This window comes from Balaenoptera borealis, assembly GCF_965194805.1.
Source record: "Balaenoptera borealis genome assembly, chromosome: 5".
Taxonomy (NCBI): domain Eukaryota; kingdom Metazoa; phylum Chordata; class Mammalia; order Artiodactyla; family Balaenopteridae; genus Balaenoptera; species Balaenoptera borealis.
This window is the reverse complement of record NC_138862.1, coordinates 125,996,038-126,011,147: the sequence shown is the minus strand read 5'-3', so window position 1 is coordinate 126,011,147 and position 15,110 is coordinate 125,996,038. Positions and strand designations below refer to the sequence as shown.

At 46.8% G+C, this 15,110-nt stretch overlaps 1 long non-coding RNA gene across 1 annotated transcript; it reads right to left on the bottom strand.

Moving 5' to 3' along the window:
- Positions 1-6,663: 6,663 nt before the first annotated feature.
- LOC309628888 lies at positions 6,664-13,652 on the bottom strand. Its single transcript, XR_014244769.1, has 2 exons — positions 9,734-13,652; positions 6,664-9,424 (listed from the first exon to the last, which is right to left on the bottom strand). It is a non-coding gene; the product is annotated as an uncharacterized lncRNA (long non-coding RNA).
- Between the last annotated feature and the right edge of the window lie 1,458 nt (positions 13,653-15,110).

Sequence of the window (15,110 nt, the reverse complement as noted above, 5' to 3'; positions counted from 1 at the left end):
GGTGATAAACATCTAAGGGCAATAGCGCTGTCAGTTTGTGCTGATAGCTGTATTGGCACTTAGTAACGCTTTTCTTCTATTTTAAAAAACTTAATTTAATTTTATTATTATTTTTTAATTTCATTGAAGTATAGTTGATTTACAATGTCGTGTTAGTTTCAGGTGTACAGCAAAGTTATTCAGTTATATATATTCTTTTTCAGATTCTTTTCCATTATAGGTTATTACAAGATATTGAGTACAGTTCTCTGTGCTTACAGTAAGTCCTTGTTGGTTATCTGTTTTATACACACACACACACACACACACACACACACACACACACACAAATACTCTTCTATAGGGAACCTCCGCTTGGTGTATTTGTTGACTAACTTCCTGCTCTGTGTTCCCTGATGCACCCCTGTGTATTCCTGCCCTGTCCTTTTGCTCATATGCTCCTGTTCCTTCCTCTCCATTCAGATAAACCTGCCTTATCCTTCAAGGCTCTGCTCCATGCCTTCCTCCTCCAGGAAGCCACCTGGGATGTCACTGTTGCTGTATCTACTGTGTGAGTACCTTCCCTTCCACCTGGGGGTGCAAGAGCTCCAGCTGACAAGGCCTCACACTTGACTGCTTTCCTATTCCCTTGGGTATCTCTTAGGTGGCCTCCTGACTCCGAGGGACACTCATGGCCCCACTCTGAGAAGAACTGATGGGAGGGCCTGCCCTCAGAGAGCTGAGCCATGAGGTGGGAGACAGACCATCTCAAAGGCCCTCATGTCTGAGCCATCAGGATGCTCCAGGTCCTGCAGGGCCAGGGACCACTCCCTATCCATCTCTGGATCCCAGATCCTGGCACACACAAGGAACTCTGCTTCCTCCTTTCTTCTTTTCCTTTCTTTCCCCTTTACTTCCCCAAGCCTTTGCAGGCACAGATGCTATGCAAGGACCAGAGGACACAGAGTTGAAAAGATATTGTTCTCAAAATCCCACAGTCTTTGCTCTCCTAGTTCCTGGCGTATGGTAACCACTCCCTAAATATTTGTCAACCTGAATTGAGGTTTCTGCCGAAGAGACACTTCTGACCCCCTGAGGGGTGAATCCCACACGCCTCTTCATTTCCATCATCACTTGGTTCACAGAAACCGTGGAGCTTCTGTTCTGCTCTCTGGGACCTCTGCCCTCAGAGCTGAGCAGCCAGGGGGAGATGGAGTGAGGACACCTGAACCTCCAAGGGTCAAGATGTGGGCAATTTTCCCAAAGCACAGATGCTTCTAAAATGCCTGAGTTGCTCCACCATGACTACATTGTTTGCTCTCCGTGCGCTAATCTGCAGGGTATGAGCCTATTGCTGAGTTGTGGGACTGGGGGTGGGGCTGACTGTCTTCTAGCTATTTGGGGAAAAAGAAAGGAGGAAGGTTTAAAGAGGGGGGACAGAGAGCTGCAGAGACGCCAACCCCAACACAGCAGTATGCACGGGTAAAGACCTGTTTTCCTGCAGGAAGGATAGACCCCAAACTCCCCTAAGGGCAAAGAGATTCAGGTGGGATGGGTATCTTGGTCAGTGAAAAGGCACTACCCGGTGCTTCCCGGGGAACTGGCAGTGTGTGCTAGGAATGCCCTTACTGATCATTTTGCTGCCCTTCGATGGAGGCACCCATGTATTGCAGGAAAGCGGAGATGGAGCTTGGAGAACTGAGGGCTGGTGAGTGATGGAGCCTGGATTCAAGCCTGGGTCAGCCTCAACCTCTCTCCCATGTTCTTAAAACCCAGCAGCAAATGGGAGAGGACTTAAAGCACTGCTGGAATCCATGGGACTTACTTGGTCAGGTTGGCAAATCCATCAAAGAATCACATTTTGTTTATTACAGATTTGCCATCTGCCACCTAAGTGTCCAATGCTGAGCAGGGATGGGGTATGGGTAGGGTGGGGACCAGGACAGAAGGAGAAGAAGACCCAGTCAGAAGACGGTCTGGGGCACCCACCACGGCCCCAGTTACATCAAGGAGGGCCTCTAGGGCACGCTGAGGAGTACAGACTCTATCCTGGGGACAGGAGGGCTGTTGCAGGGTTTACAGAAGGGCCAGGCAGGTAAATTGATAATTTTAGAAAGACCACTGGATGGGAGAGGTGATGAGTCTGGAGGCTATCAGTTAGGACTATATTCTGTGGAAGGTTCTGTGCCAGGAGTTGTGGGGAAAGAGGCTGGGAATATCTTGGTCCTGCCCTTATGGAGCTGGGGACCAGGCCTGGGCAAATCCCTAGTACATGTTCTAATGTTGTATCTAATGAGATAGGCCAGGGCAGGGGGCAGAAGAGACCTCCAGGATCAGAGGAGATAGAGGGTGTGCAAGCAGGGAGGCTTCCTGAAGGAGGGGGCATTCAAGCTGAGCTCTGAAGGAAGGAGATGGTTCTGATAGGTCAATACGGCTAAGATGAAGCGGCCAGGATAAGGCACCCGGAAGGGCAAGGCCTGGGGCACAAGATGCAGTTAAGACTGGCAAGGTTTTTCTCTTTGGCCAGAGGAGGGCAGGAGACGAAGCTGGAGGGAGGATGGGGGTCTGGGACCTGCCAAGGAGCCTGGGCCTCTGTGAGAACTGAGAGCCTCAGGAGGGCTCTGCACATCAGAGGATGGGCTGGCAGAAGTGGCCAGTGTGGGTGCACAGTAGGTCAGACAGTCTGACGGGGAAAGAGAGGCCACACCACGCAGTTCGGTGGAGCAAATTGGATACGGTTACACCACTGACAGCAGTGGCAGCTGTAGGCGCTGGTGAGGTAGGGGTGGGGACAAAGGGAAGAGGCTTGCCAGCCCATGATAGGGCTGCATGGGTGCTGGAACCACAGAGACTATGGCTGGCCGTGCCCCCGAAGCAGAGAGAGCAGGGGATAAACACGCCGGCTTCTCTCTTCCTCCTCTTCCTCATTGGCTGAGCCAGGTGGAAGCGAGCGGATCTTGGAGCTTGGGAAATAACAGCCTCAAGGGGTCGACCTCTCTGTCCTGCAAAGCAGAGTCGGGGAAGTAATGGACCTGGGGGAAACCAGTCCCAGGACCAGCAAGACCAGCATGGGACTGTTTTGTGACCACCACCCGCCTCAGTCCAAGGCTGTTCATATGACAGGTCCTCCATGGTTACGCTGCCGTGGAGTGATGGGTATCCTGACTCGTGCTCTGGTCCTTGGGTGTCATCTTTGGGGGTCCTGGGGGCTGGTGGTAACGGAGGATATGGGGCATGACCCCAGGAACAGGACGATCAATGAGGGCCCACCTGTGGGCTCCAGGCCTCACCTCCCCACCACCTCCGGACTCCTCACTGCCCACACCCCTCACTCCCTTTTGCCCAGTTGGCATTTCCCTGCCTCTTCCCAGTAATCACCATGGACGGCTATTGACTGGTGATGATAGGGCTGAAATCTGAAGGTGAGGAAGTGAGCAATCTCCTTATGTCTGTCTGTGCTGCCCCCGATACAGCAAGGTCAGGTGTCCTTCTCTTGTCTGAGTCCAAAAGCCCAGCCAGCGTTCCCTCATCCCCCATTTCTCCTCCTTCCAAAGGGAACATTTTTGAGCTCTAGGTAAGGATCACATCCTCCAGAAAGGCTTCCCTGACTTCTCTAGCCCACAGTGGCTTTTTCCGCTTAAGTCAGACATCAGGTGCGCTTGGCATCAACCCTTTAATGCCAGGACTAGGATATCTTAGCGCGGAGGCTCCCAAACTTGGTGCGTGTCACATCTCGCGGAGGGCGTGTTGGACCACAGCCTGCTGGGTCCCAACCCAACGATTCTGATTCAGTAGGTCTGACATGGGGCTGAAGAATTTGCATTTCTAACAAGTTCCCAGGTACTGCTTATGCTTCTGGTCTAAGTGATCATTACTGCTCAGTGGGCCCATGCCATTTCCTTTATGACCCAGTAAGAGCCTGTGGGGGGAAGGGACCCTTTTTACAAGGAGCATTGCCTAGTACTCTTTTGGTAAAAGCAGGTGCTTAAGAAGTCATCACTCATACGTTACCCAAAAAAGATTTTTTTTCCTTGTGAGTGGCAGGGGAAGGAAAGAGAGGAGAGTTTAAGATTATTGGCTGAATTTTATGATGCTGTAAAATCTTGAAATTTATCCTATAAAATGGCTTTCTCCTGCTGTTAAATGACTTAATATGTGAAGTGTTTACAATAATATCTGCAACATGTTAAGTGCTATAGAAATGCTTATAATTATTATTGTTGTCAGTAGGGTGGGCATTGGAATTCTGCTGAGCCCCTTGACTTGAGGGTATCAGGACACATGTGGAGACAGCAAGGGCTGCCTAAGGCCTCGGACTATTTAAGATTTTCTCTTTTCCTGGGGTGAAATATGCCCAAATGTCAGCAGCACCTACCTTTCCAGGGGTGGATTATGGATGAGTTTTATTTCCTTCTTTACACTTCTCTGCACTTCCCTAATTTTCTACTGCAAACGTGCATTATTATCATTATTAGCAGAAAAATGCTATTTACAAAACCCTGGGCATCTCTAACACAACAGTACACAAGACACAATTTCAGTGCACTGGGCTGAACTATCACTTCCCCACCAGCATGGACATGATTCTCTCTGGGGCTGGGGGGTACTAATTATTCATTCTTTCATTTATTTATTCATTTATTTTCTTAAAATGTTGATTGGGTATTTAGCATGTGTTACCTCTGTTCTAGGATTCAAAGGTACAAAGGCAAGGTAGCAAGAGGTTAAGGGCATGGCATTAGCATCAGCAGGACTGGGGTCTATCTGTAGCTCTGCCACCCACTCGTTGGGTGACTGGACAATTTACTTCCCTTCCATGTCTCAGTGTCGTCATCTGTAAATGGGGACCACAGTGCTACCTTCCATACAGGGTCTCTGTGAGGATGCACTGTGGGGAAGCCCATGCTCAGCATGCAGCCGGCACTTGCCGAATACAGGTTGTTGTTACCAGGGTCCTTGGTCCGAGAGCGGGCTGATCCGAGAGATCACGGATTTCTCTGCTCCCACAGCCTTAGGTTTGGAGGGGATTATCACCCTCGTCTTTGAGATGGGGACTGTGAAGTCTGCAGGATGAGGGGACTGACTCTGAGTGCCACACAAACCTCCTAACTCCTGCCCTGATGGTACCTCTGTGTCACATCACTGGGCAGGGAGGGTGACACAGAATCACGAACCTTCTCAGCGGATGGCCTTGCTTTTCACTCTGCATCAGGAGCTGAGTCAGTTTGGCTGCCTTTGCTGCAAATTCTTCAGCTCCAATGTCCACTAAACTAAGGGAAGCCTTTCTTTCCATGGAGTGAAGACTAGAGGAGGGATCCTGACTTAGCGCACGTGGCATCTCACACCTGCCACCACAGAAACGAGGCCCCACGGCACTGCGTTAAGCGTGTTGAGCTGCAACAAGACTCCTTAGGAGCTGACAACTGCCACCTGCAAGTAAGTATTCTATCTAATGAGCACATGAAGCCTCAAACACTCATGAAAACATCCTTCAACATTAATAATGAGATTAGACGAAATTGCACAGCGATGGCACGCTGAATGTAAAAGGGGGTGTCCTGGGAATGGGAGAGTCAACAGACTGCGGGAGGTTTGCTTGCTTCAGGCAGGATGTGCCATTTTGGAGAGCAGGGTGTCACCTCTCCAAGGGAGAGAACTACTGGGTCCACCAAGGTCTGGTGTCCTTCCCAGAGAGGAGCCAGCGTGGAGAGGGGGAAACCCAACCTCTCTGCAGGGCAGGTGAGCCCCGGCCTGTGATCCGAGTTCCAGCCCTGACCAGCTGTGTGGCCTTGGATGTCATTTAACACCTCTGAGACTCAGCATTCTCATGTGTGAAATAAGAGGAACAATGACGCCTTCATAGAGATGTTGGGAACATAAAATTAGAGAACGTGTGAAGAAGTCACTCAACACCTAGGGAGTGATGTATATATACATGTATGTGTATATATATATACATACATATATATGGCATTTTTATAATAAATCAAAATTTGGTAAAGCTCCATTTATGGCAGTTGTTAGGGGGTAAAGTCTTCCCCAAATGAAATTTTTCAGATAGGTGGAACTTATGTGGGTTTTCTGGTTCCTTCTTTTATTGAGAAGGCTCTTTACAATCTATTCCATGCCTCTGTCTTCTTAGACACTGCCTACTGCTTGTTGCTTTTTTGTTGTTTTATTTATCTTTTTGTTTCTCTTCACTCTAAGGCTGTCAGTGGCTTTATTTCTTGTATTTTTCACTATGGAAAATTTCAGACATATACAAAAGTAGAGAACATAGTATAATGAGCTACCATTTATCCATCATCTAGCTTCAATAGGTATCAATTCATAGCTAGTCTTTTTTCCTTTATACTCTCTACTTCCTTCCCACCCCACTCCAGGTTATTTTAGAGTGAATTCCAGCTATTGTATCATTTCATTGCTAAATATTTCAGGTTATATCTCTATAAGATAAGGACTCTTAAAACAATCATAGACACAATACCATTATCACATCAAAAAAATTAGAAATAATTTCTTAACATCCAATAACCAATCTGTGCTCAGATTTCCCTGAATGCTTCATACACATTTTTAATAGTTTATTTGAATCGTGATATAAATAAGGTACATACATTGTGATGGTCCGATATAACTCCTAAGTCTCTCTCTTTTTTTTTAAAGAAACCAATTGTACTTGAACATTTGTTATTATTATTATTATTATTATTATTATTATTTATTTATTTATTTTTGGCTGTGTTGGGTCTTCGTTTCTGTGCGAGGGCTTTCTCTAGTTGTGGCAAGTGGGGGCCACTCTTCATCGCGGTGCGCGGGCCTCTCACTATTGTGGCCTCTCTTGTTGCGGAGCACAGGCTCCAGACGCGCAGGCTCAGTAGTTGTGGCTCACGGACCTAGTTGCTCCGCGGCATGTGGGATCCTCCCAGACCAGGGCTCGAACCTGTGTCCCCTGCATTAGCAGGCAGATTCTCAGCCACTGCGCCACCAGGGAAGCCCCCTAAGTCTGTTTTAATTTACAGGTTTCTTTATATTTTTTCCCCTTGCGATTTATTTGTTAGAAAAGGCTGGTCTGGGTCATTTGTCCTGGAAAGTTTATCACACTGTGGATTTTGCTGATTGTATTCGTGTGGTACAGTTTAATGGTTCCTCTGTTGCCTGCATTTCTTGTAAATTGGTAATTAAATCTAGAGGCTTGATATATTCAGGCTCAGCTTGTATGACCACGTCACAGGTAGTGCTGTGTATTTCCATCAGGAGGCACACACTGCCTGTCTGTCTCTCTTTGTGACACTGCCGACACCGTTAGCTCATTGGCAGTGGCAAAATGTGGACACACCAATTCTATGATGCCGTCTTGGTTTATTAGCTGGAAATGTCTATAAATGGATGCTTCTCTTCGTCAACTCTGCAGTTACCCTGAAGGATAGTTCATTTAGGAAATGCAAGTTAATGCTTGATTGTTTCCCCCTCTCCTCACCAGTTTTAAAGATAATTAGTTGTTCATTTGTGTCTTCCAGGGATGACTATGAACTCATGGATTGAAACCTATCTGATGTCTTTGAATCTATTCTAGTTATTATCATTATTGAAGTTCAAATTGCCTCCGCTGGGCCAGGGGAAGACTTTTTGAGTGTGCTCCTGAATCCTTTTGACCTGACTCTACAGGACTTTGATAGTTTCCCTGCAAGATGTCCTAGACTCATGAAATCCCTGCCCCAGACCTTTAATCAAACATTTCTCCAAGGATTCTTAGTTTCTTTTACTGGGAAATGGGCATGAGGGGTGCTCCATGTTGCTAGTTTAGTCCTTATTTCTGGGGCTTTTTAGTGGACAGAGAAAGGGAAAAAAATGTATATGTATGTATATGTATTTAAGATAAAATATACTGGGAGTCAATACTGCTGCTACCAATTCAGGTTTAGAACTATAGAATTTTACTTAACCTATTGATCTTACGTCTACATGTTTGTTTTTTCTATCATATTGCAAATATCATTTCTCAATGTCAGCAGATAATTACTCATCTGCTCTGCTGCACAACATATACACAATAGTCTGAGAAAAACAATACAAATACCACCTTGAACATTATGATTTAAACATTAAATGTGAGTTTAAGAATTTTTTGCAGTTTTTTTTTTTTTTTTTTTGTCCTTAAGATATATTCCACTAGGGATGGACGTAAAGTCAAATGGCTGTGTTTTAAAATCGCATGGAATAATCCCTCTCTGTGTGGTTATGCCGCCAACTGAGTACAGAGTTAGATTCACTTATTTCATTTTGCTTTTGGTTTTAAGGGATTACTTTTCTAAAATTCAATTTTATTTTATACTTAGATAAAATATTTACGCGGTTCCAAAATTAAATCTATAACGCAAGGTATATTTAAAGAAAGCTAGCTCTCATTTACTTTTAATGTAAGCAACTATGTTTCATATATTTATAAATCCTCCTTTTGTAGGTAATTGGTAGCATACTCTACATTTTCTCTACCTTGCCTTCTGCACTTAACATATCCTAGAGATTTCTCCACAGTAGTATATGGACTTATTCCTCCTCCCCTTTTATGTATGATACCATTTCTTGTCAGTATCACTCTGCCTGTCTCTAGCAATCGACCTTCTACCTTAAAGTGGTGAGTTTATGCCTTGGAGTGCAGATCTCCCGGACTGTGTGTTAACTAAGAGTTAACATGTCCTGAGTGAGGGCCCATGGAGCTGGAGCTCTACAGTAAGGAATGGGTCTGGTCTTTCTGGTAGGTATGGTGGCCGCTGAGCCTTCAGCACATTTGTTGCTTGTTAAATAGTAGTTGAATTGTTTCAAAATGTTTTAGATACCTTTACAATGAGCAGTCACTGTAACAATGAGTGGTTCTTATTGTGCTTTACTCTTCACATCAGACTTAGAGCATTTGGTCCCTTTGTCTGGAAAGACATTGGCATTTGAAAATCATTATTTTGCTATTAGAATTTCTTCTGGAAAACCTATTGTTTCTAGGGACCATGCAGGCTTAAGGATAAAAAACATCATTTGGCAAGACTCACTTTAATAAAAGATTGTTCTGTAAACCAGGAAGGGGCTCATTGTCTTTCTTCCTTAGCGTTATTTGATTGATTGATTGATTGATTCATCTATTCACATGTTCACTTCATTTATAAAAGCTTTTTGTGCATCTGGTACATCCAGTCACCATGTTGGAAGTTGGAACTGAGGGGGTTTCCCTTCGTCCTCTGAGCCCATGGACGTCTTTCCTCATTTTCCTGAAACATTCCTATATGCCTGGTCCAGTCTCAGGCCCAGATGCTGATTTCTCCTTTGATAAGGGCTTGTTGAAACCCTGGAGGTGGGGAGGACTGCTAGTGTCTGCAAACACTTGTTCTGATGTAAGGAGAATATTGGATGCCTTCGGTCATGTGTCCTCAGTTCATCCCGCTGAAAGCATCTGTTTACATCACATAGTTAAATCTTTTCTTAAAATTTTTATTTATTTATTTATTTATGGCTGTGTTGGGTCTTCGTTTCTGCGCGAGGGCTTTCTCTAGTTGTGGCAAGCGGGGGCCACTCTTCATCGCGGTGCGCAGGCCTCCCATCATCGCGGCCTCTCCTGTTGCGGAGCACAGGCTCCAGACACGCAGGCTCAGCAATTGTGGCTCACGGGCCCAGTTGCTCCGCGGCACGCGGGATCCTCCCAGACCAGGGCTCGAACCCGCGTCCCCCGCACTGGCAGGCAGATTCTCAACCACTGCGCCACCAGGGAAGCCCACATAGTTAAATCTTGAACGGACTCAGGTCAAATATATTCAGGTCTTCATAAAATACTTGGGCATTTTTTTAAATGAAACCTTTTATTGGTTAAGCATTAATAATGTAGCTGTTTGTGGCCTGGAAATAATTGGCCCTTTTCTAAGTATGAAACTCTTCTCTGTCTTCTCCCAGCTGACAGGGTCTTCAGTTCTGGGCCACAGCTTGCCTTGGCCGCTGCAGAACCGGCTCTTTCTTCAACAACATATGAACGGATTAGGCATAGTACTGCCATTAAAATGCTATAGTCTTCTGCCTAAAACAATTTGCTTTGAAAGGCTGTCACAAATCGCTGCACACACACCTCAGCCTGCATTTTCTTTTTTTTTTTAGTTTATTTGATTGAAGTATAGTTGATTTACAATGTTGTGTTAATTTCTACTGTATGGCAAAGTGATTCAGTTATACATATACATACATTCTTTTTCATATTCTTTTCCATTATCGTTTATCACAGGATATTGAATATAGTTTCCTGCGCTATGCAGTAGGACCTTGTTGTTTATCCATCCTATATATAATAGTTTGCATCTGCTAATCCCAAACTCCCACTCCATCCCTCCCCCACCCCCTTTCCCCTTTGGTAACATAAATTTGTTCTCTACGTCTGTGAGTCTGTTTCTGTTTTGTAGATAAGTTCATGTGTATCATATTTTAGATTCCACATATAAGTGATATCATATGATATTTGTCTTTCTCTGTCTTACTTCACTTAGTATGATAATCTCCAGGTCCATCCATGTTGCTGCAAATGGCATTATTTCATTCTTTTTTATGGCTGAGTACTATTCCATTGTATATATGTACCACATCTTCTTTATCCATTCATCTGTTGATGGACATTTAGGTTGTTTCCATGTCTTTCAGCCTGCGTTATTGAACTGCCTCTTGGGATTACTGTGAGGACAGTGCCAAGGAGATAATGTAAAGACCAGCAGGAGGCAAGAGCATTATGAGAGGGTAAAAGGCAGGACACCTCAAAACTGGTACACATACACATGCCCCAGCACACACATTCACATGTATGCTCACATGCACACACACACACACCCTCGTGTGCACACACACACTCTCTCTCTTGTGTGCACGCACATAAACGTTCTTTACCTGCCCACACTCACACACTTGTACACACACATGCACACACATCTGAACACACTCACACTCATATACACACTCGCATCCCTAATAATACATGTACACACAGACACATACACTCACACACATTCACCCACTCACATCCATACTCTCACAAACTCATGCACACTCACCATAAACACTCATGAAACACACACTCATATACACACTTGCACACTCCCACCCAGGTTCGAATATACACATGCACTTATATCATTCTTCATCATTATGGAAGTTTGAAATGGTCACTTGTGATGGACGCTCTTCTGTTTTCCCACTGCTACCCTCTCCACTGTGTTCAGAAACCAGACATCTGGACGGAAAGTCACCTATTGCCACTACCTAGGTCCTGAGCAGCCTACTGGGCACAGGCTCTCTAATGGCTCCAACCCAAGGGACCGGTTTTATAGCAAACTCTAGGCCCAGAACCAGTGTCTGAGAACCAAGGGGCAAGTATGATACCTTCGGCTCCCCTGCTGGGAAAAGTGAGGCAGGAAAAGGGTCTGGGAGTTGCCCAAGGTCATCCAGGAAGGTCACAGGTGACTAAGCAGAGCTCAGAAGCCAGTTCCCCTGAAACCTTGGCCAGTCAGGCTTTGAGTTGATGTGACTTGCTCAACGCTCCTAGGACGAGATGCTTGTCTTTAGTTTCTAAACATTCTCTACCATTAATGAATCCTTTAATCAGACTCATTAGTTGTGGTTTCCATTATGCAAAATGACCCCTGGATTAAGGTCCCTTACCATGTTCAGAGGAAGTAGCTGTATATTTTGCATCTCATTTATCAACCTTTTATGAAGTAGCAATTATGTGCATGCTTCAGGAGCCAGGCGCGCTCTGAAATTGCTGCGAATGTAATTTTTCTGAGCACTATTTCATTGCTGCCTCTCTGAGTGATAGAAAAAGAAGCTGATGGTACAAGGGAGACTCTTCCTTGAGAGGAGAAATTAAAGAACGGCTTGCTTCACGCAGATCCTCTCCCTGGAAGACCAGAGTTACACTGACGTTTTCCTCTGGACAAAGGGGGTCTAAAATTCAGACGTTCACATCCCGTGGGGACCCCTCCCTGTGTCGTACCATGGGGAGCCGTGAGTGAACCATGGCCAAATCAGACCTGCCCTGACCAGCCATCCATCACTCGGCGCCTCTCTTCCAGCCTCTCCTTCTCATGGGTTTTGAAGGAGCTGGAGAGATAAGGTTTCTTTTCATTGACAATCATTTTGCATTTCTCTGACACCCCTGGGGGTCTCCTGTGTCAAGCCCCTGCCAACTACTGTTCTGTGAACTTTCTTGAGAACCCATTTCCCTTCCTTTCCTCTGACCAGTGGTTCTCCACGTGTGGCCCCTCAATGACCAGGCACATCTGCATCCTCTGGGGATTTCTAGAAATGCACATTCTCAGGCCCCAGTCCAAGACACACTGAGTCAGAAACTGTTTAAAATCAATAACTAATGAGAACGTACTGTTCAGCACAGGGAACTCTATTCAGTGATCTGTGGTGAACTAAATGGGAAGGAAATCTAAAAAAGAGAGGATATATGTATACGTATAACTGATTCACTTTGCTGTACAGAAGAAAATAACACAACATTGTAAAGCAACTGTACTCTAATAAAAATTAAAAAAAAAAAAAAAAAAAGAAAGAAACTCTAGCAGGTAGGGGCCAGGGATCTGGGTTTAACAAGCCCTCCAGGGGATTCTGATGTTTGTTCAAGTTTGAAAACCATGTTCCAGAAAAGAGGGGAGAAAGAGACATATATGTCAGCCCAGTGAGCATTTTTTCAGAGCTGGTCTCGGCTCAGTGATGAGGGAGAAAACTGTATTGTGAGCAGCCTTCCTGGGCAAGAGGGAAAAGAACTGACCAGCTGGATCACACTGGGGTCCCGGGAGAGGGCGGAGGGGTAGGGAGGGGCAGGGAAGCAGGGAGGGGTCCCCTGCCCTCTGCACTGTATGAGGGGCTCGCGGAGAGCAACTCCTGACCCAGAGGGTCTCCAACTTTGCCACATGATGGAATCATCTGGGGACCTTTAAAAACTACTGATGCCTGACTCCCACCTCCAGACGTTCTGATTTAATTGATAAGGTATGTGACCTGAGGACTGGGAGTTTTAAAAGCTCCCCAGGTACTTCTAATGTGCAGCAAAGCTTGGGAGCCAGGAGTTTAACCTGGAAGTCCCGGTGCCCTGGTGGTGGGGTTTCAGACAGTGGGGAAGGCAGATGCGGGAGGCATTTAGCTGTCTTTCTCATGCCTCGTGCATGTGTACAAAGTTTAGGAGGTCACCTACTCTGCCTGTGTAAAAGCTCATCTTGATCATAGGTGTTGCCCAAGACAGATACACAGGGCACTCAGAGAGAAGGTTCCAGACAAATCATGACTCTTCCAAGGCAGAAAACACCCTGCTGCTCTCCTGGTTCATTAGGTCATAAAAGTGCCATGCCCAGGGTGACCAGATCCCACTGGCAGCACACCTGTACTGCCCACACCCTGAGAGCAGGACCCCAATTACTTGCTGTTCCCCTGTCAGCCCTTCCCGGTGGCAGGACAGAATCCTGAGAAGAATGAAGGCTCTGGGGTCCCGCTGTGTTGGTGTGTGCCCTGCTGCTTCACTTCTCCAGCTCTGGACCTCTCACTGCGGACCTGAGGGTGATAATGCCCCCTCCTGTGGGCGGTGTGAAGATGAAGAGGAAGTTCAACTACAGCAATATGGCACCTGGCCGGTTCCTCCGCACCTGTGTGCTGTCCCCTTGCTCTCAGACTGGGCTTACCTGAGAAGCTAATCCCCACCAAGCTGTGGGTGGAGAGGTTCTCACCTGAGCCCACATTGAAGACACCTAGGGAGTTAAAACCTTCATGCCTGAGTCCCTGTCCAGAGGTGCTGATCTAATCGGCCTGGTGTGGTCTGGGTTCTGGATTTGAAGACTCTCCTTAGGCGTTTCTGCTGTGCGGGCAGGGCGAGGCATCACTGTTTTACCAGAATAAACAATGGCTTCCCACGGTCTTTATGTCTGATGTCTGAATGAGGACCCAGGGAGCCCTAGCCCAGAGGGGCATGTCAGGGCAGTTTTGGGCTCTGAGGCAGGCCAGAGAGACCGTTGTTTGGTAAGAGGGGGCCCCATGGCACCCCTATCCCGCCTCTTCTGCCTTCCCAGAAGGCCAGCCTTGGCTGAGGCACCTGAGCCTGGTCTGATGCCCGACCCCCCGCGCACTCTCACATTCCTCCGCTGCTGCGGATCTATCTCCCGGCAGCCTCGGCAGCCAGCTTTTCCCAGGGACTGATCCTGGAGGGTGGGAGGGGCTCACACACCTATATCCACCAGTTTCCCTGGCCCTGCCAAGTCTCCCCTTCTTGGCCACCCATCCTCACCGAGGCGCTGCTTGCTCTGTTTCTCCATTTCAGACTTAACTGTGATGCTTCATTTCTGGTTCTAGGAGAACTGAGGTTGTTTAGACCCAGTGGCCCAAAGCCATGGGTGACATGAAGAAGGACAGTGTTTTAGACACCTCCCAATAGTAAGATGACTTGGCTAGGCCGCACCGTGGGATACCACATGTACCTTGTGGGTTGTGGAGATCTAGGGCAGCTTAAAATGAGAACGAGCTGTTGTGAAGCAAGAAGTAGCTTAGAAAAAATTCTCAGCACTGGGTGTTGGTTGGGCCACAGGTGTCAAGCAAGCCCTTGTCCAAACCTGACAGAGAGAGAGAGAGCATTTCATCAAACCGGCTGTTTCTCCCCCACTCACCATCCTCCCAGCATAACCACAGCTCAGCCCAAACCACCTGTGTCACGACCAGGGAGAGGGGGGAATATCATGGAGGGCTGGATACATGACCTTGCTTTAGAATGAAAGTTCTTGCCTGTCCCTTGGGTGAGGCTCAAATGTTAGCATGTTTCAACCTTTGAAATTCCACAGAGGTCACGTCCACAGGTCTTGGTGCCCACAAGCCAAACACCCTGCTATGAGCTAGATGGTGTGTGCCAGATGACCGATGTCCTGCTGTGTTCAGAACCTGGCCTGGGCCTGGCACACAGCAAACATTTGAAGGAGGAATGCTCCAGCCGTGCAAGAACAATAGCGAAATGGCAAGACCATTGGCCAGACAATTGTTATCGGGTTCCTGCCTCGTGCCGGGCACCGGGCTAAGACAGTGAACAAAAACAGACCATATCGACACCTTACAGCCCAGAGGGG